We start from the raw sequence: 25,963 nt of genomic DNA, 5'->3' as shown, positions 1-25,963 counted from the left end.
CTGGGCTCTTTAGCTACTTCTTTAACCTCTTTGCCTCCATTTCAGGAGGTTGGATTCAATTGGGGTCTTTAGCTTGTTTTTTGTATCATGAATCCCTTTGGCAATCTAGGGAAGTTTTTAGGACTCTTTATTTAAATAATGTTCTTAAATACATAATATTATAAAGGAAACCAATGAAGTGCAGTTAGTAATTTTTTTTTTAAACCCTTACCTTCCCTCTTGGATTCAATATCGTGTTTTGGCTCCAAGGCAGAAGAGTGGTAAGGGCTAGGCAATGAGGGTTAAGTGACTTGCCCAGGGTCACACAGCTGGGAAGTGTCTGAGGCCATATTTGAACCTAGGACCTCCCGTCTCTAGGCCTGGCTCTCAATCCACTGAGCTACCCAGCTGCCCCCAGTTAGTAATTTTTAAAAGAAAACAAGGATCAAATTATTATCAGTTAAACAAAATCCCAAGATAACCTCCAGGGACTCATGATTAAAAAAATACTATTCAGTGTCAAAGAAGAAACTATTGGAATTGTATTACAAATCAAAGGATACCATCACTTTATTTTTGTAATGAGTTTTTTATTGTGTATGTGATATGTGTCGTGTCACGATATAGGGAATATGGAAATATGTCTTTCATGAAAGCACTAGTATAACCTGCAACAATTATTTGTTGTGTCAAGAGATGGGGAGAGCAAGGGAGAGAATCTAAATCACAAAATGTCAGAAAACAATTGTAAAAATGTTTCCATATGTAATTTTAAAAAGATAGGGAAAATGAAGTGTTTAACAAAATAAACATGTTATAGAAAATAGATAATGCAAAAAAATTTTAAAAAATTTAATGTCATCTACAGGAAAAAAAGGACTAACCCCAGGTTAAGAACCTTTGGACTGAATGGTTTTTTAAAAACCCTTACTTTCTCCAAGGCAGAAGAGTGGTAAGGACTAGGCAATGGGGTTAAGTGACTTGCCCAGGGTCACATAGCTAGGTAGTTTCTGAGGTCAGATTTGAACCCAGGACCACCCATCCTTGGGCCTGGCTCTCAATCCACTGAGCCACCCAGCTGCCCCCCTGAATGTTTTTTAAGATCTCTTCTAGCTTCAAAACTGTGAACCTCCATAGGATGTCCTTTGAAACACTCATAATTTTGATTCAGAGATTGTCTTCTTCTATCATCTACAACCAGAATTGCTCTTTCCTTTTTTAACTTTTGCATAAAATTTATATAATGCTTACTATATAGTACTTATGTTTGTTATCTCGACTGATCCTCACGAAAACCTGAAAGGTAGATGCTATTATTATCCCCATTTTATATATGAGGAAATTGAGGCAGACTGATTAGGTGACTTGCCCTAGGTCACACAGCTAATAAGTATCTGAGTCTGGCTTTGAACTCAGGTCATCTTGACTCCAAACCTGTTGCTCTATCCATTGTACCACTAGCTGCTCCATTTTGATTCTTCAAATCAAATTTTACATTCTTCTCTAAGTAACTGAATAGAGGTAGGGAGTCAGAGACAGAAAGACAGACAGGTAGGCAGACAGATAGATAGATTTATAGGCTTTATTTAGAAATAGATGGATAGATAGATAGATAGATAGATAGATAGATAGATAGATAGATAGACAGACAGATGGATGGATGGATGGATAGAAAGACAGATGGATATATATATATATATTTATATATATATATATATATATATATAGAGAGAGAGAGAGAGAGAGATGGATAGAGAGATATGAAGATAGAAAGATAGATGATAGATACACACAGGTGGATGGACAGATGGATGGATAGATAGAGAGAGAGAGAGAGAGAGAGAGAGAGAGAGAGAGAGAGAGATGGATAGAGAGATATGAAGATAGAAAGATAGATGATAGATACACACAGGTGGATGGACAGATGGATGGATAGATAGAGAGAGAGAGAGAGAGAGAGAGAGAGAGATGGATAGAGAGATATGAAGATAGAAAGATAGATAATAGATACACACAGGTGGATGGACAGATGGAGAGAGAGAGAGAGAGAGAGAGAGATGGGTAGAGAGATATGAAGATAGAAAGATAGATGATAGATACACAGAGACACACAGGTGTATGGACAGATGTATAGAAAGATAGATAGATAGATAGATAGATAGATAGATAGATAGATAGATAGATAGATGGATGGATGGATGGTCATCATTACCTAAAGAGAGATGATAGACAGGTGGATGGATAGGTAAATAGAAACATACCATTACCTAGACATAGAATAATATCTTTACTTAGATGGATGGAGAGATAGATAACCTTGGTTTTGTATGCTATTCTCTATCCATTCCCTGCCCTCATTAGCCTGAGGTTCTTGAGGGCAATATCCAATTCTTTGTATCTCCACCCCAGTGCCTATTCCATTGTGGGCACTTACTGAATGCTTCTTGACAAACATGTTTTGCAAACTTTCAAGCAGTATATAAATGTTAGCTATCATTATTATTTATTTCTATTGTTTGATAGCTTGCCAGTGCTTTCACAGCAAATAGTTATTAAAATCAGTGTCTGCTGGTAGATCACTTCTTCGGTCTGTTGTTACAGATGCTCATGTTCAGTCCTGTTTCCTGGAGATGCCACAGTTTGAGGCCAAGCTGTTCAGCCCTTCCGTAGAATTTGGAACACAAAAAACATTCATTTTATTTCTGTGTTTATTCAGGAGCACATTATGCAAAGATGAAATTCACTTATGGGTTTTTAACTTGTAGAAATCCTTGTTCTCCTGCTGGCCTCCCTTAGAACATATGATGATAATTTGGGCCAACATGACTCAACTAGCCAGCTGTCTGTTGGCAAAATAGAATGTGTGTTCTCAGAACAGCTGTTTGCCAGTTGTTGCCAGAATCTTGGTGCAAGCTTCAGATTGATTTTTCTAATAGCTTGGCACATTTGTTCATTATTGCACTGGCTTGTCTTGGATATGATCTTCTTAGACCACAGGGAACCCTGGAAATAATGGAGAAGATATGCATTGTGGGGCCATCATTAATTTCATACTTTACCTTAGAGCATAAGCAAAGGTTGCAGAAGTTCAACTTTTAGTCTTTACATTTCCTTTCTTCATCATGTGCTCTTGATAGTGATATCCATCAGTTATTCTTGTGTTGTTATCTCAGGTTCACCACTTCAGAATACACCAAAAGAGAACGAATAAGGGGGACTTCCCTAGGTCCACCATATTGGAGAGTAAAGGTAGGAACTCTAAATCTTTTTTGGACTCCTAGAAGTCTCCACATTTTATATAACAGATTTCTTGATAGATAACTTAGGAGTCCCATTTTCTCAAGGTATCATCTCATAGAGTCATTGAAAGGATGCTAGGAAACAAAGAGACTATTTCTTGATTCTCTCATTGGTATTGTAAATATCCAGGATGGCTTTAAATGGCACCCTGGGTTGAAGAGATGAATGAAAGATGGGGAATCTTCATCATTGCCTTGAGTTCCAGAATATGCCCTCATAGATCACCTAAATAATTGATAGGTCTCTCTTTTTCTTTCTTTTTCTTCCTTTCCCTCCTTTCCTTTTTTCTTTTTTCCAAAATGTTTCCTTGTTGCTCTTTTAGTTACTATCACTTTCATTCACTAATAACTCCCATGCCTCCCATCACCAGCCAAAGAACTGCCCCTTCTAACAAAAAGGGAACACTTAAGTAAAACTAATCAACACATTGGCTAACATTGTATGCCTCATTCTGCATCTATAGCCCACAACCTCTCAGCCAAAAGGCAAGGGGTGTGCTTCACTATCAGTCCTCTGAAATTATGTCTGATTGTTCAACTAGGTAATGATTGGTTACTGAACTGATCAGAGCTTTAAAGTCTGTTGGTTTCATCACATAGATTTTCCTTCTGGAGTACTAAATGGTAGTTCTTAGCTATTTTTAGTGATTCAAATGAAATAATCTATCCTGATTTGTGCCTTAAGAAATTTTCTAACACTGTAAGCTTTATATGGGTGATGATTCGTCTTGGTACAGGTCCAGCCATTCTGACCCATGTACTCTTCCTAATAAGACATTCCATCTCTCATCTCTATGCCTTTGTACTAATTTTCACTCAGACATGTAACAAAATTTAGATCTTTATTTTCACTAACCTTACACTGAAATTCAGCATTTCCTAAAATTATTTTAAAATTCTGAGAAAATCTAGAAAGACTTCTGTGAACTGATGCAGAATGCAATGAGCAGAACCAGGAGAACAGTGTATACAGCAACAGAAATATTGTACGATGATCAGCTGTAAAGGACTAATTTATTATCATCAGTGCAAGGATCCAAGACAACCTCAAAGGACTCATGATATCAAATACTATCCACATAATATAGTGTACCCACATAGTATATCTATCTAGGAGGATACTGTCAGAGTCTGAATGCAGATTGAATTTTCATACTATTTTTCACTTCATTGCCTTCAAGAGTTTTTTCTTGTATGTGCAATACATATCTTTTTATGGCATAGGGAATATGAAAATATGTACTAAATGACAGCATTGGCATAACCTATATCAGATTATTTACCCTCTTGTGGAGAAGGATAGGGAAGGAAGAGAATTTGAATTGCAAAATTACAGATGACAATTATGAAAAATTGTTTCTATATGTAATTAAAAAAAGGAATAGATCTCTTTAAAATATTATTGATATTATTATTGATAATATTATTGCATAGCTCAGTGGATTGAGAACCAGGCCTAGAGATGGGAGGTCCTAGGTTCAAATCTGGCCTCAGACACTTCCCAGCTGTGTGACCCTGGGCAAGTCATTTGACTCCCATTGCCTAGCCCTTACCACTCTTCTGCCTTGGAGCCAATACACAGTATTGACTCCAAGATGGAAGGTAAGGGTTTTAATTAAAAAAATATTATTGAGAAGTTCATAAGCTTCAGTAGGCTTCCAAAGGGATGAGAGGGATCCATGATGCCTAAAGGGTGAAGAAATACTGCTCTAAAGTTACTTTATATTTGTTATATATGTATTTTGGAGAGAGGGAGGGAGGGATGGAGACAGACAGAGATAGAGGGGGAGAGAGAGAGTGTGTGTCCTCTGTTAAAATGCAAGCTTTCTTGAGGACAAAGATTATTTTTACCTTTTTTTTTAAATCCTCAGAACTTTGCATAGTTTCAGGCACAAAGGTAGAATTTTGTAAATATTTATTGATTGATTCACAGAAGAAATTCTTACACTAGGAATTCCCTCACTGACAAAAATAACTGGTCTAGGTTCTTGATATGTTATTGACTAAGTGGCATATCTCTGCTGAAGCCCTGGCTGCTAGGGAGCCTGTAAAATACAGGTTGTGGTGACAATGGGTATGGAGTCAAGTAAGAGACCTTGATTTGGGTCCATATTCTGCCATTATCCAGTCATGTGATCTTGTTCCAGCCTTTTTTCTCAAGGTGTACTTTATGCCTGGATGTAAAAATAATAATAGCTTAAATTTCTATAGTTCTTTTCAGTTTGTGCCACATATTTTTTTCTCACAGCAACCTGATGAGGTAAACAATGTATATATCAGAATCTGTTTTTTACAAATGAAGAAACTGAGGCCAGCATGATGACTTGCTCGTGGTTACATAGATTTTTAAAGATCTAGAGCTGGTCTATGATTCCCAATCTTTCATTATTTCTATTACATTCATGCAAATAAATTAGCTTATTTCCCCCAAATTGCACCACTGTTAAGTGGCAATGCCAGGGTTTGAACTTGGAATCTTTTGACTCCAAGATGGTGTTGAGATGATCAAACCAGGTGGATGTTCGTGAGATTTAGAGCTGGAAGGGACCTTAGACATCATCTAATCCAACATCCTATTGTAGAGATGATAGTCCTGAAGGCAAAGAAGTGATATGATTCATCCAGAGCCTCCCAACTATAGGGGTCATTTAACTATATGCCTGAATTCAAACCTAGACCCTTCAATTCCAAATCAACTATTTTTTTTTAATTTTGCCATACTCTAAAGGCTTGTCCAACTCTAATATTCTATTTCCTAAGGTCCCTTCTAGCTCTAACATTTGGTCTCTTTGTTGTGTATTCTGAAATCCCTTCCCTGACATGCTCTGTTTAATGATGCACCAATATTTTCTTCTTTTTCCTTTGTCCTAAGATGCTTTCAGACCTAATGTTTAGTATTCTAAGGGCCCGTCCAGTCCTAGCATATAATGTTCCATTTCCTAAAGACCCTTCCAATCCAATGTTTTATGTCCTATGTTCTAAGAGCCTTTCCAGCCTTAACAATCTATTCTACATTCCAAGCTACCTGCCATTCCCCACATTTACTCTGTTATGTTCCTAGGGCTATTCTAACTCTACTATTATGTATATAATATGTTCTAAGATTTCTTCCACCCACCCAGTGCACCCATCCTATTTTTTAGGTTCCATCCAGATCTAATATTCCGTGACCCTTTGAGACAGCTTAATTGGTATTGTCAGCTTTCTGTCATTATTCCCACATGTATGTTTCAGTAATGATTCACTTCTAGAGGAAGATGGTGGTTATCTGCAGACACAAAACAACAACAATGCATAAGAGACACATATTTATATGTGTGTTTATATTATTGTTGTTGTTGTACCATTGTTTCAATTGTGTCCATCTCTTCATGACTATATTTGGGGTTTTCTTGACATAGATACTGGGGTAGATGGCTATTTCTTTCCTTAGCATATTTTACAGATGAGGAAACTGAGACTGACAGAGTAAAGTGACTTGCTAAGGTTCATGGAGCCAGTAAGTATCTGAGGCTTAATTTGAATTTATGCAGATGAGTCTTCCTGATTCCAAGCTCTGTGCTCTATTACACATGTGTGTGTATATATGTGTAATATATGTGTATGTGTGCACATATCAAATAGAACATAGAATGTTAGACTAGAATGCCAAATGTTAGGTCTGAAAGTGTCTCAGGTGGAATGTTAGGTCTGATATTAGTTGCATTTCTATATTATTTTGTGGTTTGCAAAGCTCTTTCCAGATATTATATCCTTTTGTGAGGCTGAATTCTGTGAAGGCAAAATGAATTCCTTTTTGTTGGCGCCATGAGTTAGTTCCTTGGAATGAGCGCAGTAGAAAAGAGCCCTGGAGGTTGATTTTAGAGCTCCCAAGCTGAGCTCTCTTTGCCTGTTTTATCTGCTTGGCTCCTATCATCTTACAGGTTTTGTTGTCATGGCCAAATTTAGTGGGCACCTGGTGAGGTGTAGCGCGAGCTTTCAAATGTACACCCTACCTCTTTGCGGTGGCTACATTTATAGATCTTGACTCTTCTTTGGGGAGATTTTAAAAAAGCTTGAATTATAGATTTTTCTAAGTACTGTTACATAAAGCCTGTTGAATATTAATTCTGTAATAATTCACCTTTGAAATTTATGAGGATAGGAGTAGAAGATGCTGTGATTAACCAGACCCCTGGCTTATAAAATGAAGTCTAGTGAAGGGAGATAATTGCAAGCCGAGCTCTAGCTTCCACGTCCTCCATACTTACATATTCAGCTTGCTGGTAGTTTTCAAAGCATTATATTTCACAAGATCCTAATATAAGAATGGAAGCAGAGAAAATCAATCCATCGCTCATATTCCAATGAAAGTAACCAACAAGATGCTCTTTGCCCCAAAACCTTTATTAGAGGAGAACAACTCTATTAAATCAATCACATCCATTAAAATAGCTGTTGGACAAGTCCTTCATTAGTTTAGAAGAGGTGAAAACCATTGGGAGAAAGGATACGATGTTACATAAGAAGAATATCAGGATTTCTTGAAAAGTGGGTCACATCCTATAGGACTTGGATGGCATTTCAATGGCAAATCAACCTAGTTGTGAAGCAGCATCAGTAAAGCCCGACTTGGTTGGAGAATGGGGAAGAGGACCATAGGAAGACCCAATGAATCAAAATATTGGAAGATTTGGGTCTTGCCCTTTGTGATGATGAGTATCCATTGAACAGCAGCGACTGACAGTAGCATCTTCATTGGGAACTGAAGTGATACATTGGAGGCAAACTTGATACCCTTAGGAAAGGGATCTTAAGGATCCTAGCAGAAAAGTAAACCATACTAAGGGAAGCTTTAGAAGGACCCCAACAAAAAGGAGAAATGGACTTCCAGCAATGAGAACCTGCGAGTTGTGGTTTTACCATATGCTCCCCATAAACCGAGCCCCCATTTCTCTGGACTCTGTTATAGAATGTAATTTGGGGAAGGGATCATTTTGTACCAACTGTTATTATTATAACACTTCAGTAAATACTTGTTTCCCAAAGCTAATGGATATAAACTCATAATTAATGGGGGAAGCACACCAGTGGGGGCTCATGATCAGCATCAACAGAAAGAAACTCCCAGTCCCTCACAGAGTTATTGTCCCCATACTTTAGGAGATGTAGCCTGCTACCCTCTGGGAGCCTCACCTGCCAAATTGGGCATTGAGATAGTAACCTTAGCTCCTGTGTTCATCTAGGACTTAGGACCATAGTCAGAACAGATCTTAATGATCATTGAATCTGACTCCCAATTCCACAGAGGTAGAAACTAAGGTCCAGAGAGGGAATAATTTGCCTATGACCACACAGGTAGTAACTAGCAGAGCTGGTGGGAATCAAACTCAGGTTACTGTGATCACTGCACCATGGCTTTTTCTCTTAGCTTATGAATTTCTTTCCTTTGTGCAATATTGATAGTGATGTGGCTTGTAGCAAAGCTTCAGTGTCCTTTGTAATTTGCTTTTTTTTTTTTTTAAGAGAGAGATTTCAGGCACAGCCAGATGACTTGGTGGATAGAGAGCCAGCCCTGGAGATGGGAGGATCTAGGTTCATATCTGGTATCCTATACTTCCTAAGAAGTCACATAACCCCCATTTTATAGCCCTTACTGACATGGGCACTGTACCCCAGAAACCCAGGCGAACTATTATCAGGGAAACTCCCTTGTTTTGTCTCCTCCTGACTCTAAGCCTAAAAACACCCAATGACCCCTCTAGGGTCCTGAGATGACTATCTTCCTTTGATCGTCCTCTAGATGGACAGAAAGATGCACCTTCAGGCCACACCTCGATCCTATCAGACATCTGTTTGTCCCCTAAAACTAAGGAATCTTTATGTCCCCAGGCAGACCCCAGTATGGTCACCCCACCTCATGCCTGAGTGACTAACTGTTGTAAAAAGTATAAAATCCCCAGAACTGATGTCATCTGGGGGAACAGCCTTTCCTTTCATGCTGTCCTCCCAAGGAACTGCTCCCCATCTTGCTGTTCCACCTTGCTATCCCCCTGGCCCCTCTCAACATTACTTTCTAAATTAATAAATCTCTTTTTTGTTTTTAAGCTAAGTTTTGGAGTCTTGCATGCTTGCAAAAGGCATCCTTCCGGAACCCCCAAGATATCCTTCCTGCCTATAACATTTACCACTCTTCTACCTTAGAACCAATATATAGCCGTGATTCTAAGGCAGAAGGTAAGGGTTAAAAAAAGATTTCAAGTTCAAAAGACTTGAGTTTGAATATCTACTTTGTCACTTGGTAGCTTTGCATCACTTTATTTTCTAGGCTTATTTCCCCTTCTGTAAAATGGGGGTAATACCATCTCACTAAGGCTTTTTTTGATAATGAGATGATATCATATTTATGATGCGACTTTGTAACCTAGAGCATTATGGACTCTTCAAGTTGGAAGAGGCCTTTAGAGGTCACATCACTAGGTTTAAGTCTCTCAATTAATTGGGATAAGATCATAAAAATAACTAGATGGGACCCTGGAGGTCATCCAGTCCAACTCCCTCATACCATCTCCTTACATTATCACTGACAAGTGGTCTTCCTCTACTGAAACACAACTCATGATGGGAAACTTATTACCTCTGGAGGAAATGCCATTAAAATTTCACCTCCCAGTTCCTTCTACAAATTCATTCATAGTGGTTCTGCCCTCTGAAAAAATGACATGAGAATTAGTGTTGGAAAAAGTCTTATACAAGTGGTGCCACTTTAAAATTTTCTAGATGAAGAATTAGTCCTAGAAAGGCTAAACAATTTCATTTCAATTCAACAAATATTAGGCTAATGGATGTGGGTTTTTTTTTAATTTTCAAAAACTATTGAGGGCTTTTGAGACTATAAAGACAAAAACCATAGGGACTATAAAACCAAAAATCCAAAGAACTATAAAACTGCACAAACCCTTTGACCTAGCAATGCCATTACTAGATTTATATCCCAAAGAGATAAAAAATTAAAAGGAGGACTTATATTGACAAAGATATTTAAAGCAGCATTTTTGTGTGGGCAAAGGATTGGGAAGTGAGCGCCATCAATTTGGGAATGACTGAGTAAGTTATAGTTACATACATGATTACAATGGAATACTATTTTGCTATAAGAAATTTGCTAGCAAAATTTTGCTAGCATAGAATTTTGCTAGTAAAAGGAGCTCAGAAAGACTGGGAAAAACTTATGTGAACTGAAGCAGAGTGAAGTATGCAGAACCAGGGGAACATTGTACACAGTGAAAACAATATGATGAATGATTTTGTTAATAACTTGGTTATTCTCAGCAATACAAATATCCAAAACAATCCCAAATGACTCATGATTTTAAAAAATTCATCTGCTTCTAAAGAAAGAACTGATGGAGTCCAAATCCAGACCAAAGCAAACTTTTTTCACTTTGTTAATTTTTTGATTAAATTTTCTTTCCACAAAAGGATTAAGATAAAAAATTTTACATAATTGCACATGTAAAATATATCAAATTGTTTACCATTTCAGCAAAGCTGGGGGAAAGAAAGGGAAAAAGAATTCAAGACTCGAAGTTCCTTTTACAATGTAAGAAACCATTTTTACATATAATTGGGGGAAAATTAGTTTTAAAAAAGAAAACCACAAATTAACATTACCTACATTAAATTGTATTTTTATTTATTTTGTTAAACATTTCCCAATTCTATTTTAATCTGACTGAGACCACATTGAGAGTTTTAGCATCTGAATTGGATACCTTTTGTGAATAGTATAGCGTGTTCGATTTAATCTGGAGACCAGAGTTCTAATCCTCCTTCAGGAATTTACTAGTTCTGTGAACCTAAGTAAGTTAACTTCTGTCTGCTGAAAGTTCCTCATTTATAAAATGGGGGTCATGATAGCACCTAATATGTAGGGTTACCACGAGGATCACATGAGATAATAGACATAAAATGCTTTGCAACTAGCCTTATAAATGTTAGCGCTGACTACAACTATTGGCTGGAATGTAAGTTGTATGTGAAATACTGAAGATATTATTGGTGTTGTTGAGGAGGATGCTGTGTTAAAAGTACTTTGTTGATGCTCTCAAAAGTATCTTTCAGCTCTCCCCTCACAAGGAAAGCCAGACCAGTATGTAACTTACTTGGAGATTATTTATTTTAAAAATCTATTTATTTATATTTAACAAATATAATTATAACACTTACATATGGGAAAGGTTGGAAGCAGGAAGACCAGTTAGCATACCACTGCAATACAGTTTGCAGGTTCTCACAGATAGGAGTGGGCAAAGGATGCCTGTATGAGAGGAGAGGAAGGCACAAAGATGAGGGATTTTACGGGGACAGAATTAGTGAGATTGGCAACCATTTGGACATGTAGGATAAGAGAGAGGGAAGAGTCAAAAACAATTCTAAGGGGGAAGCTAAGTACCTTGGTAGGGAGAGTCAGGCCTGGAGATAGGAGATCCTGGTTTCAAATTTGTCCTCAGACACTTCCTAGCTGTGTGGTCCTGGACCAGATTTGTAACCCCCATTGTCTAGCTCTTTCGGCTCTTCTGCCTTGGATCCTATACTTAGTATTGATTTTTAAGGCAGAAGATAAAGGTTTAAAAAAACAGTTTTTAGACTCTGAACCTGGATCACTAGGAGGATGGTGATGCCCTCAACATTGGTTGGGAAATCTGGAGTAGAGACAGGTTTGGGGGTAAGAGAATGAGGCTTATTCTTGGCACATTGAAGGTATCCAGGTGGGGTCAGCTGATGAGGCAATACTACAATGCAGAGAGAAGGCTATATGGTGATCTGGGCTGTATTGGATATTCAGGGCAGACTAACACCTCTGATGGGAGAGCTAGCTGAGCCTTTTTCAGAGATGTTCCTTCACGGTAGCATTTACCTTTCACTCAACTCCAAGAAGTTGAAGCAGGTGAGCCACACCTCAGTAAAGATATCTTGACAATTGGGCTAAACCAGCTTGAGGATTACCAACAGCCTTCAAACATGTAATCAAATTAGGAGGATATTTACACCAAACACACGAAGACTTCTTCCAGTGGAATGAGTGGATGGGAACGATTTGTTCCAACAGTCATGGAAGTGGCTGTAGCAGGCATCGTGGAGCACTTAAAAACTTGGCCAGACATCAAGCCATCGTCAGTCATCCTGACTTTTGTCTTATCATTGGACTTCGATGTCTCTGGAAGAGAGAGTGAGGTTGAGGGTTCTTAAAGAGTTCTTCTTGGAGGGGATGACTGGAGAAGTGGCCGTGGAGGACACCTTCCCCTTCTCTCTTATTTGGCAAAGATAGGAAAGAATGTAACTCATGGTGCCCATCCAGGGGGTGAGAGTGCTGCTCTGTGGAACAATAGGAAATATCTTATTGCATCACCTGTTCATTCATGGGATAATCTTTCTTTAACAAGGCAAACATGAATATTTCCTGTCGTGAGGGTTTTATGCAACTATGCCTCACTTAGATCCAGTTCACACACAAGGCAAAACATCACCCCATAATGTCATTGGTCTTCTTCCAAAATGAAGGTGAAATCTGGGTTCAAATCTGACCTCAGACACTTCCTAACTGTGTGACCCTGGGCAAGTCACCAAACCACCATTGCCCAGCCCTTACTGCCCTTCTCTCTTGGAACTGATACACAGTATTGATTCCAAGATGGAAGCTAAGGACTTAAACAAAGAACAAACAAATGAAGGACCACCACTAACAACAACAATACAGTTATCTGATTTGTATTACTACAACTTGATAATTTTTTGAGAAACTCCTCATATCACTGAAATCTTAAGTCTCTTTTTTATCCCTATCCTCCTAATGTCCATTCATGATCCATTTCCTTCACTGACATGGTAACCTGTAGTGTGTCCTCTGTTAGACTTGACTAATCATATAAAACAGTTTATATAGTTTTCCCTCTATATAATTATTTTTAATCTTTACTCTTTGTACTAATAACATCTCTAGGACAGAAGGGCAAGGGCTAAACAATCATGGTTAAGTGACCTGTCCAGGCTGTCACAGCTAAGAAATAACTGAGATTAGGACCTCTCATCTTTCAATCCAATGAGTCATTCCCCCCCCCCCACCCTCTCTCTCTCTCTCTCTCTCTCTCTCTCTCTCTCTATATATATATATATATATATATATATATATATACATATACATATATATATTTCTTTTCAATAACTCTTACCTTTTGTCTTAGAATTACTTCTGTGTGTTGGTTCCAAGGTAGAAGAGCATTTAGGGATAGGCAATGAGGGTTAAATGACTTGCCCAGGGTCACACAGCCAGTAAATATCTGAGGCTACATTTGAACCAAGCACTTCCCATCTCTGATCTTGACTCTCTTCTGAGCTACCTAGTTTTCCCCCCATTCTTCCCCAATATGGTTTTAAAGCAACAAGTACTCAGTTTGATATTCCAACCTTGTTGGAATGACAATATAATTATCACATGCTATGATCCAGGATCTTCTACTCAATCAATCACTTGTCTTTTAAGCAGACGATGGCCCAGTCATGACACAGTGTACAGAGGAGGCTGAAAATTGGGTCCTGCGGGCTTTTATTCTTTAAAAGTTTAATGTTAGAAAATTATGCATAGCCATTTTTTATTATGGCGTCCAAGGACGCCAATCAGTTGGGGAAGAGCTGAAGGAACTCTATATATGGGTGTCAGAGCATTCATGCTACTAGGCTGTGAAAAATGATGAAGGGGCTCTTTCAGAGAGTCTACGCACTAGCACAGAGTAGAGTGAGTGGCACCAGGAGAACGGCTTATAGAATAACAACATTGTACGGTCAAACAACTTTGAGAGACTTGAAGGTTCTGATCTATTCGCTAGCCCATCCCTATTCCAGAGCACGGATGAGGAAACATCCTCCGCAGGACACAGTCGGGGCAGAAAACTGTTTTGCTTGACTCTGCCGGTTTGCTTCAAGGATTTTGTCGTGTCGTGTTTTGTTTCTGCATGTTAGGGGCAGGGGAGGGAGACCAGGGAAAAATAGATCCTTGTTAATTGAATGGGGACTTGGGGTAAAAGCACATTACAAGAGCGTTCAGCAGACGAGCTGGCTGGCTAGACACATCTTTCCACTCTCTTTTCTCATGCCAGCAATTAGGAGAGTCTCAGGCTCATCAAATAACAAAGTCATATTTGCATCTCGCCCAGAGCTGTGGCAAGAACTCCAGTTAGATTAGAAAGCTCTGGACATGCTAATAAGTGTGTGTTTGAGCTGGCGTCTAATTTTCATTTCTTTTAATCATGAGTTGCCGCTCCTCGGGCCCCCTTTCAATAGACAGCCGTGCTGGGCTCCGTTCAAAGCCGGGCTGGTTTCGGGTGTTCATTGTTGGGCTGTCACCCCACATGGATCAGGCTCCCAGCAGGTTGGGGGTGGCCTGGGGAGTTTATTTGTGCCTCCTGAATTGGCTTGGAAAGTTGCCTATTTGTGTTCATTATGGTTTGGGCATTATTGTGGGAGTTGTTGGAGCCCCAAAGTCTGAAAAATTAAAGAGTCTTATTAAATATTGAAGAATTATTTAATTTTTCTACATGGCGCACATTGCTGGGGGATTTTCTGGGATCTGGGCCAGATGGAGCTCAGTGTTGATCTTTGGGCATCGAGTCCCAGACCTGGATGAGGGTTCTTAAAGAGTTCTTCTTGGAGGGGGTGACTGGAGAAGTGGCCGTGGGGGACGCCTTCCCCTTCTCTCTTATTTGGCAAAGATAGGAAAGAATGTAACTCATGGTGACCATCCAGGGGGTAAGAGTGCTGCTCTGTGGAACAATAGGAAATATCTTGTTGCATCACCTGTTCATTCATGGGATAATCTTTCTTTAACAAGGCAAACATGAATATTTCCTGTCGTTAGTCCTAGGATCACTGTAGGCTTAGAGCTTGGAAGAGATGTCGGACTAGAGGTCATCTAATCCAACCTCCTTTTTAAAATTTACTTTAATTTTATTTCAGTTCAGTTCATTTTTCTTTCTTTTCTTTGCTTTTTTATACCATTTCTTTCTGTCTTGCTAGCAATTCTAAGATAGAAGGGCAAGGGCTAGGCAAATAGAGTTGAGTGACTTGCCCAGGGTCACGCAGCTAGGAAGTATCTGAGGTCAAATTTGAACCCAGGTCCTCCTAACTCCAGACTTGATGCTCTTATCTGCTCTGCTACCTAGCTGCCTCCATCCATTTTATTTTATTTTTTAACCCTTCCCTTCCATCTAAGAATCAATACTGGGTTTATAGTATGGGCTAGGCAATGAGGCTTACGTGACTTGCCCAAGGCTTTTAAGCCACCTTGTTTCCTCTTCCCAATTATACTTTAAAATGGTTCAGGGGGCAGCTGGGTGGCTCAATGGATTGAGAGTCAAGCCTAGAAATGGGAGGTTCAAGGTTCAAATCTGACCTCAGACACTTCCCAGCTGTGTGACCCTGGGCGAGTCACTTAACCCCCATTGCCTAGCCTTTACCACTCTTCTGCCTTGGAACTAACCCACAGTATTGACTCCAAGATGGAAGGTAAGGGTTTAAAAAATAAATTAAATAGTTCAGGCTTTGCTCTCTGAGTATAGCTCAAGTTTGCCACTTTTGTCTTCCATCTTGTATCAGTTAATATATCTTTTCATGTATTCAGTTTTTTACTATTTTCTATTCTATTATTTAAATCTATAAACATAGATTAATATTAAATTAATTAAAATAAATTAATATAAAATAATATATAATTTTCTATTATGTTAATGTACCCATTCCCTAGCCCATGGCCATCTCCTTTGTGAAACTTAGAATCTTAAAGTTTTGCTCATAATAGATGCATAATAAATTCTAGGACAGCTGGGTTGCTCAGTGGAGAGTGAGCCAGGCCTGGAGATGGGAGGTCTTGGGTTCAAATGTGATTCTATGACCTTGGACAAGTCATTTAATTCCCATTGCCTAGCTCTTACCACTCTTCTAGCTCAGAACTGATGTCTAGTATTAATTCTAAGAGAAAGAAAGGGTTTTAAAAATAATAGTAATAATAAATATGACTGCACTGAATATAATAAATATGTGATATTTATTAAATATTTATTCTTTAAATAATAAATAAATTAATAATATAGTGCTTAATTATAATATAAACATTATAAATATTTAAATTTAAATAAAATATATAATAAACACAAACATATACTATATTAAATAATAAATTAAATATATAAATATATTCTCTAAAATAATTAATTTTAAATGGTCATGAAGATAATAGTAATAATAAATGGCATTGAATGGGGATGTGAAAATTCATCTCCATTAAAAATTAAAGAATGTAGCCTCAGTTTCCTCCTCTGTATTTTCTAGATCTGCTTATTAAACTACCTGACCTCCAAGGTCTCTTGTCAGCTCTAAATCTCTGATTCTATGATCCAAGTCTTTGCTAGAACTAGATGGGTCTTTAAAAGTCAGTTAAATCCAATTTTCTCCTGTTGAAAACAAACCTAAAAAAAAAAACAAAGAAGGAGGCTTAAATGTCTTGCTGAAGTTTATGCAACTAGAATCAAGGAGAGGACCCAAACTAGAACTGCCCCGTGCTTTTTTCTGAATTGTAGGGTCTGTCTGGAGGTACCCCTATGACCATCCTTTTAATTAAAATTTAATTAAAAGTTTTAGGGGAGTTTTCTTATGGGTAACGTGGAAACAAAACTGTTCCGTGTCATTCAGTCTGCCCTCTGGTGTCCAAAAGAGAGTGTATTCGTGGGAAAGAAAATGTCTGGAACACGAGTAAGATTTCTCATGTATTTTCATTGAAAGTATCTATAGCTGGTCTGTGCCGTTGCCCCAGAACAAATAATCAATGGATTATAGAGAACGAGAGAATCTATTATTTATGAACAACTAGTGAGAAGTGTGTGCCTGACCGACATGGAATTTCACTGCTGTAGATTGTGGGTGTGAGTGTAAGAAGCTACTTTTCTGGCCAACGTGGAACAGATTGCATGATTTATCTGCAAGATGTCTCACTCATCTATTAATGACTCAGTAGGTTATTCAGGACAGACTATTTGGACAGCTGGCATCCCTCCAGTTTACTTTGGCCATGGAGTCCAAACTCATCATCCGGTCTATTCTTTTCTCTCTCCATATTAAATTGTCTCTGCGGTGCAAATGCAGCCTAAGACAACAAAGTAAATGTCATCATCTTCAGTAAATAAATCGTCTTATCAAGACCTACCTTGACAACCATTGAATGTTTCCAGGATGGAAGTGTTTGGCCTTTTAGCCTAAACCAACATGATTTCCTGAATTCCTGCTCATTGCTTCCAGGAGGAAGAAAGCTGCCTCATAAACCTGAGCTTAAGACGTACAGAGGATTTCAATCTCTTCTTTGCAAAAACAAACAAAAGCAAAAAGTCCTGGAGAAATGTTGTATATTGTGTCATAGAGGGCTGTATCAGATATTGTAGCTTAATTCTTTTTATTTGTAAAATTGAGAGATGATACTTCCCCCTGAAATGATTGTGATGTGTCCACCTCCGCAGAAAGAACTGAGAGAGCAAAATAAGTGACATAGTTTTATTTATTTTTATATATATATATATACAAATGTTTATATATCTTTTTGTCTAATGGGCTAAGGGGTAGGAGAGTGGGAATTAACTGGGTATTGTAATGTAACAAACAAATAAATAAACTTAAATTTTAAAAAAAGACAAAAAGGAATCAACAAAGAACATATTTTAAAAATACTTTTGCAGCCAGGTATGGATTACAGCTATACACGTAGAATTCCTGCTAGGGGAGAAAGCTAAGGTTGGTGGATTGCTTGAGCTCGGATGTTCTGAGCTGCAGTAGGGCTAAAGTTGATCTGTTGTTTATACCGAGTCCATCACTGGGGGCCACCAAGCTACTTAAGGAAGGACAAATGGACCTAGTTTGGAAATGGAGCTTGCTAAAACTCCTGTGCCAATCAGTAGTGGAATTGTTTGGATGGAAAGAAAGAAGGAAGGAAGGAAGGAAGGAAGGAAGGAAGGAAGGAAGGAAGGAAGGAAGGAAGGAAGGAAGGAAGGAAGGAAGGAAGGAAGGAAGCAATTATCATGTAAGAGCTGAGAGGATGAGACATGGAAATAAGATAATTGGTAAAGTTGTAATACCTATAACTTTAGGTATGATGAATGGGACAAATAAATTTTTGTTCATTTTTTTCTCAAGGTAAAGTAGTTTTTGTTGATTTAGTTTGTTCTGTTGCAGGAATGATTTGAATTATCGTTTGATTTATTATTTTAATAAGTAGATGCAAAATGATGAAGGAAGGAAAGAAGGAAGGAATAGAAGGAAGGAAGGAGAAATGGAGGGAGGAAGGAAGGGGAAAAAGAAGGAAACAAGCATTTATTAAGCACCTACTCTGTGCCAGACACTATGCTAAGGACTTTTCAGATTTCTCATTTGTTCCCCTAAAATAGCCCAGAGTTGTTATTTAGTCCTTTTCAGTCCTGTCTGACTCTTTGTGATCCCTTTTGGGATTTTCTTAGCAAAGATATTGAAGTGATTTGCCTTTTTCTTCTTCAGTTCATTTTACAGATGGGGATACTGAGGCAAAAGGGTTAAGCTAGTAAATGTCTTAAGACCAGATTTGAACTCAGAAAGTTCAGAAAGTCTTCCTGACTCCATAAGAGGCACTCTATCCACTATGCCACCTAGTTCTCCTAACTACCCAGGGAGGAAGGTACTATTGTTATCCCTGTTTTATAGTTGAAGGAACTGAGGCAAGCAGAAATTGTGACATTCCCATACTTGGATTTGTGGATAGATTTGAATCTAGGTTTTCCTGACTCCCGACCCAGAGCTCTACCCACTGTACCGACACCTATTTGACTCTAAAATGACTGCAACATTTCTAGTCCTGGTGAAATAGGAAGACTTGGTTCTCTTTTAAAAAATTATCATATGAATTCACTAATTCCCTTTTTTTGCATGTTTTATTCATACCCTTTTAAAATGTATTTATCACTTCTGCATAATTAGAATTTTGTACCCCAGGACTCCATTTCCCAGAATCCTACTTTCATCCTTTCCCTCCATCCTTATATTTTGGAGATAAAGGTTCTGTAACTTGCCCCTCTTTGCTCTCTTCTCCCACTATGGAGGTCAGGAAAACTGCTCTTTACTCAGGTTCTTTCTATTTCCTCTACTTCAAGTTAAATCTTATAAAATTTAATACTTGGCGTTATTGGATCTTTATTTTAATCGCACACTTCCCCATGATTTGCTCTTCCTCCTGTAGAACCCTCTCCTATAAAGAAAAAGTACAGATAAGCAAAACAAAAACATATTTTGGCCAAATCTGGCAATGTTTGGCCCATTCTATTCCTATCATCCACAACAGCTCTTCCCCAAGAATCTGGAGCTGGGATTTAAAACGCAGGAGCCAATTTTGGGTCCGAAGGCTCTCTCAGTACCACTCACTTCTTTTAGAATCTTATGGCTTGGTAGAGGAAGTTCCTTGCCAGGAGTTTCCCTGAGTACTTAGCAGAGTGCCTGGGAGGCACTTAACAATATTTATTGACCGACTAGGCTGGTAAAATCACAAATTTTTTTAAAAGAAGAAAAAATAAAAGAAAAGAAGGAAAAAATGAGTGATGTTGCTAGCTAGTTATTAGAGTGGAAATCTCGATTGAGAATTTGCTTCAGCACAATTCTCAAGGTCACTAATAAGAACGAGGCACAGTCTCGTCTGTGTGCAGAGGCAGAAACTGTCCTCTAAGTCTCAGCCAGCAGAGGAGAGGAAGCATCTGAAACTTGTGCTTAAGCCCCGGTAAGCCAGAGTAAAGTTAGACGTGAATTGGCCATGCCACAGGATGGCGGTTTAGTGAATCCTTTCCTCCTAGTACTGGAATTCAGATGTGGCTCTCTTCTCCATTTCAGTGTTTCTCAAAGATCCCCAGAGGAAGAATGTGCAAAAAAGAAAGATGACATCTCTGCATCCCAATGAAGAGCTGAAGAAGATTACAGAGGAGACAGAAAGACAGCCGAGGAATACAGACTAGTTAAAGGTAGGCAGAGCACACTGAGACATGCTTTAAATGAAAGCATCTCAGTCTACCCAATAATGCAGAGGCACTGCAAAGATAGGATGAATGTGTCAAAAGTGAATGTTTTGGAGGGACAGTTGGATGGCTCAGTGGATAGAGAGCCAGGTCTCTCTATCCACAGGGAACAGAGGAGCTGGGTTTATTAAATCTGATCTCAAAAACTTCCAAGCTGTGTGACCTTGGGCAAGTCACTTAATCCCAGTTGCCCAGCCCTTACTGCTCTTCTGTCTTGGAACTCATACTTAATATTGATTATAAAACAGAAGATAATGGTTTAAAAGAAAATTCAATGTTTTGGTTGCTGCCTTTTGTTGGGGGAGGGAAGTGGAACCTACAAAGGGGTCGGGGAACCCAGCAAAGGCCATTCTTTCAAACTCAGGTGTGTTTGGAATGTCGGGATTGCTGTCTGAGGAGCCAGTGGGAATTCAGGCAGTAATAAGATGCTGTGAACCTCACCACTGCCAATGGTAATTATCCTTCTAACAATAATAATACCCCATGGTTGGAAAGCTTTTCACAGCTTTTAAAACTCTTACAAATTAACTCATCTGACCCTCACATTGGCTTCTTGGGTAGACAAGACATAAATTACTGTAATCCTGATTTTGTAGACAAGCAGACAGACATTCAGAGACATTCTCTCCCTTGTGGGCAGTACGTGGTGGGGCTGCGACCCAGACTCGCCTTCTAATTACTAGTTCAGTGCTCTCTGGTCTATTTGGCATGGGCTTTCAGGTGTCACCCCCAGATTTTCAGCATCTCTGGTGCTACCTCGAGAAAGGTTGGGAGGAGAGGCAAGGAAAGAGGACTGACTAATCCCCTCAGAGTTCTTCAGGCTGCTTTCCCAGCCTCAGGAGGTCCTGTGGGGTCCAGTGGGGAAAGTCCTGGATTGGGAGTCAAAGAGCCTGTTTGAATCCCAGATCTGCCACTTTCTACCTTTGTGATCCAGTTCCATGATGACTTCTGAGGTCCTTACCAGCACCAAAATCTAGAATCCTCTGGCTAGTAACATGCCCAGTGCCATGGTACCATTCAGATATTTACTCCGTTCTAATATTACCCTGTGTAATATATCGTGTTCAGTTTGGGGTGCCATGTTTTAGGAAGGACAGCGAGAAGATGGAGAGTGATCTGAGAAGAGCAAAGTAGATGCTGAGAGGTTAATAAGCTCATTAGGTCATAAATTTCATGATTAATATGAATGAGAAGTCTGAGCACATACCATGAAGATTGATTGAAGGATCTGGAGATGTGTATCTTAGGGGAGAAAAGATGCAGAAGAGGGATGTGATAGGCTTCTTCAGGATTATAGATTTAGCCCGGAGGGCATCTCAGAAGCCATCTGACTCAGTCTCCTTCTTTTTACAGTTGAGGAAGCCAAGGTCCAGGAAATTTGTAACTTGCCCAAGGTCTCATAGTTAAAAAGTAGCATGACAGAATCTGAATCCAGACCCTGTGACTACCAATCTGTTACTCTTTCTGTGGTACTATGCTGTCTCTTACCTGGGAGAAGGATTATATTTGTTCTGTCTGGCTCCATAAGGCATAACTTGGGGCAATGGATGAAAGATAATAAAGGAGCAAATTTACTGTTGATGTCAAGAAAAATTTCCTAATGATGACATTTTTTGAAAGGGAAATGAGACAGAAACTGCTGGGGAAACTAGAAAACAGTATGGCAGAAACTAGGTATAGACCAATATCTCACTCCCTATGCCAAGATAAGGTCAAAATGGGTATATGATTTAGACATAAAGGGTGATACCATGAGTAAATTGGGGGAACATAGAATCATTTACCTGTCAGATCTCTGAAGAAGGAAAGAGTTTATGACCGAACAAGAGATAGAGAACATTACAAGATGGAAAATGAATCATTTTTATTATATTAAATTAAAAAGGTTTCATACAAGCAATAACAAACAATGTAACCAAGATTAGAAAGGGAACAACAAACTGTGGGAAGTCTTTGTAGCATATTTCTCTGCTAAAAGTCTAATTTCTGAAATATGTATAGAATTAAGTTAAATTTATAAGAATACAAGTCGTTCCCCCATTGACAAATGGTCAAAGGATTTGAACAAGCAGTTTTCAGATGAAGAAATTAAAGCCAGCAATAATCATATGAAAAAAATGTTCTAATTCACTCCTAATGAGAGAAATGCAAACTAAAACCGCTCTGAGATACCAGCTGACACCTGTCAGATCAGTCAATCTGAGAGTAAAGGAAAGTGATAAATATTGGAGAGGATGTGACAAAGTTGGGACGTTAATGCATTGTTGATGGAGTTGTGAACTGATCCAGTCATTCTGTAGGGCAATTTGGAACTATGCCTGAAAGACTATAAAACTGTGCCTACTACTTGATCTGGTCATGCCACTATTATTGTATTTCAAAGAGATCATAAAAAAGTACTTACTTGAACAAAAATATTGATAGCAGCCCTTTTTGTGATGGCAGAGAATTTGAAATTGAGGGGATGCCCATCAACTGGGGAATGGCTGAACAAATTTGGTATAAGATGATGAGGATGAGGAGGAGGATTTCAGAAAAAGCTGAAAAGATCTACATGAACAGATGCAGAGTAAAATAAGCAGAACCAGGAGAACATTGTACTTAGCTATTATATACTGATCATCTACAAAGGATTCAACAATCTGGGACAATTCTGAAAGACTCACGACAAAGAATGCTATCCACCTCCAGAGTAAGAACTGTTGGCATCAGAATACAGATCAAAGCATACTATTTTTCACATCAATTTATTTGTGTTTTATTTCAGAGTTTTGGTTTTATATGAGTTTTCTCTTACAGTGACCAATATGGAAGTATGTTTTGCATGATAATATATGTATAACAACTCAGATCAAATTGCTTACTTAAGTCTCTGAGAGGGAGGAGAGAAGGGAGGAAGGGAGACAATTTGAATTTTATAATTTTGGGAAATGTATGTTGATAATATTATGTGTAATTGGGAACATAAAATATCTTTAATAAAAAGTTAAAATTAAAAAAGAAGATAAAAGGAAAATTAGTTTCCTTAGGAGGCAGTCATTTCCCTCCATGTTAGAGGTTTTCCAAAAAGGGCTGGATGGATATTCATCAAGGAATTGTATGTCCCAGGTTGGGCTCGCTGGTCTCTGAGGTCTCTTTGAACTCTGAAATTATATGATTCTGTATTTGGGGCAAGAATAGTGACCCCACTCTGAGCCCTCCCAACCTGCTTCCCTGCACTCTGTCTGGCTAAGTGAATTGGTTTCTGCTCCCCGTGTCCACTTTCAAGAATCAACCTGAGATTAAGCTGTGAGATGGACACTGTTTTTAGCTTACACAACTGAAACCAGCCTGAGAGGTTGATTTAAGAGTTGGTACTTGTTATCAGCTTCATGTCAAACATCCCCCTGGGATGTTTGACTCAAAGTGAGAATTTAATTACACTTTGAGACATAAGCTAGGTTTACTTTCCTAGATTAAATTATATCCTGTGAAAAGTGTGCTCTCAATATAGTAAGGACTGGATCCCGTCCCTCCCACGTGGATACTGACTCCTCCACCTAGTAATTTAGTATAAAATGTGAGACATCGTGTACTTTTTTAAAGGTAGGTATTTTGTGTCCATTATACAAAACACCCACAATCTCATAGAAAAGCAGATTTTAGGGGAATAGTTTATCCAAGTGGAAAATAAAAGAGGAAAAATTCCATTAAATTATTTTCTTTCTTTTTGTTTAAAATCCTTATCTTCCATTTTAGGATATATTGGTTCTGAGGCAGAAGAGTGCTAAGGGCCAGGCAATGGGAGTGAAGTGACTTGTCCAGGGTCACACAGTTAGGGAATATATATATATATATATGTATATATATATATATATATAAATATATATAAGCCCAAAATTTGAACCCAGAACCTCCCATCTCTAGGCTTGATTCTCAACCTGCTGAGCCACTCAGCTGCCCCATCCATTAAATGATTTTCTATGTTTCTATGTTTCTAATGTTTCTAAAGGCAATTACTAGGGACAGTCTGCAAATTTCATGAGCAACCAATTAATGAGATGCTTGGGGAGGAAGTTAGCATTCTCAACGTGAAGCTCATGGGATAAAAATGTAAAGCCATCCCATCATTTTACAGATGAAGAAACTGAGGCTCAGGGTCTTTTTAGTTCCAAACAATTTATCAGAGCCTAAGTTTCACTGACATGATCTCCAGGTGACTTGCCCAACGTTACAAAGGTAGTAAGGAACAGAGCCAGGATTTAAACCCTCTTCCTCTGCCTTCTTTTTCCTGGCACCTTCTTCTACCTTCCTGAGATATAAAACTGTCTGTATTTCTTGGGCTGTCTGGGAATATGATATCTTGTTAAAGGTAGGGTGTTTTGGGGGCAGCTGGGTGGCTCAGTAGATTAAAGAGCCAGACCCAGAGATGGGAGGTCTTGGGTTCAAAATTCCTAATTGTGGGACCCTGAGCAAGTCACTTGACCCCCATTGCCTAACCTTTACCACTCTTCTGCCTTGGAACTAATACCCAGTATTGATTCCAAGACAGAAGGTAAGGGTTTAAAAAAAAAGGAAAAAAGAGTTTTTCCACTCCTGGTATTCTCCTTTTAAAAAAACCTACCCTTGGACAGGTTTTCTTCAAAAATTATTTTTAAGATGAAAGTATATTAAGAATATAAGGAATTGGCTACAGGAAGGGGAAGGGAAAAGAGGAGGGAAAGAATATGAATCATGGAACCATAAAAGAATACTTAAAAATAAATAAATAAACAAAAAACTATAAGGAAAAACCTTAATGTATTAATGTAGCATCTGAGCTAAAAGTTCAAAGTTTCTTATTTCTTGGGGAACCTTCTTCAAAGGAATCAAGATATTTTAGAAGGTAGAAAAACCTTATTTTCCCAGTGAGTTATATTTTCCCCCACAAACCTTTACTGTTGAAAAGTGGCTCAGTGGATTTAGAACCAGATGTAGAGATGAGATGTCTTGGATTCAAGTATGGTCTCAGACACTTCTTAGCTATGTGACCCTGGGCAAGTCACTTAACCCTCATTGCCTAGCCCTTACCATTCTTCTGCTTTGGAACCAATGCACAGAATTGACTCTAAGACAGAAGGAAAGGATTTTGAAAAGAAAAGAAGAGAAGAGAAGAGAAGAGAAGAGAAGAGAAGAGAAGAGAAGAGAAGAGAAGAGAAGAGAAGAGAAGAGAAGAGAAGAGAAAAGAAAAGAAGAGAAAAGAAGAGAAAAGAAGAGAAAAGAAAAGAAAAGAAAAAAGAAAAGGAAAGGCATTGAGATACCTTTCAGTGATAGATGAACAGTCATCATATAATGGGTCACAGGAGAGTCACAGTAATGAGAGTCTGGGAAATGCCACCTGATTTTACAAGGCAAAAGGAGATCCTCAATTTAAACCTATGCACATGGGGAGAATCACACCCGGATGAGAGATTTCAAAGGGCAGGAATATTAGCGGGATATTAGGAGAGGAAACTGAGGTCCAGGGGTGGGAGGAAGTGATTTGACAGGTGGTAAGATTATAGGATGCAGCCCAGGAAAAGGATACTGATTTGAAATCAGAGAAACTGGGTTCAGTCAGTC

The 25,963-nt window shown here is 38.6% G+C and overlaps 1 protein-coding gene across 1 annotated transcript in view; it reads left to right on the top strand.

Annotated features, from left to right (window-relative positions):
• Nucleotides 1-25,963, top strand: part of FRMD4B (FERM domain containing 4B) — a 395,155-nt gene that overhangs the window by 79,237 nt on the left and 289,955 nt on the right. The window contains exon 2 of the mRNA XM_007500068.3: nucleotides 20,202-20,329. The gene's annotated coding sequence lies outside the window, so the exon portion shown is untranslated. The remainder of the gene's footprint in view (nucleotides 1-20,201; nucleotides 20,330-25,963) is intronic.

The sequence above is a fragment of the Monodelphis domestica genome, chromosome 7 (assembly GCF_027887165.1).
Source record: "Monodelphis domestica isolate mMonDom1 chromosome 7, mMonDom1.pri, whole genome shotgun sequence".
In the NCBI taxonomy this organism is placed as follows: Eukaryota; Metazoa; Chordata; class Mammalia; order Didelphimorphia; family Didelphidae; genus Monodelphis; species Monodelphis domestica.
This window is presented reverse-complemented; position numbering and strand designations above follow the sequence as displayed.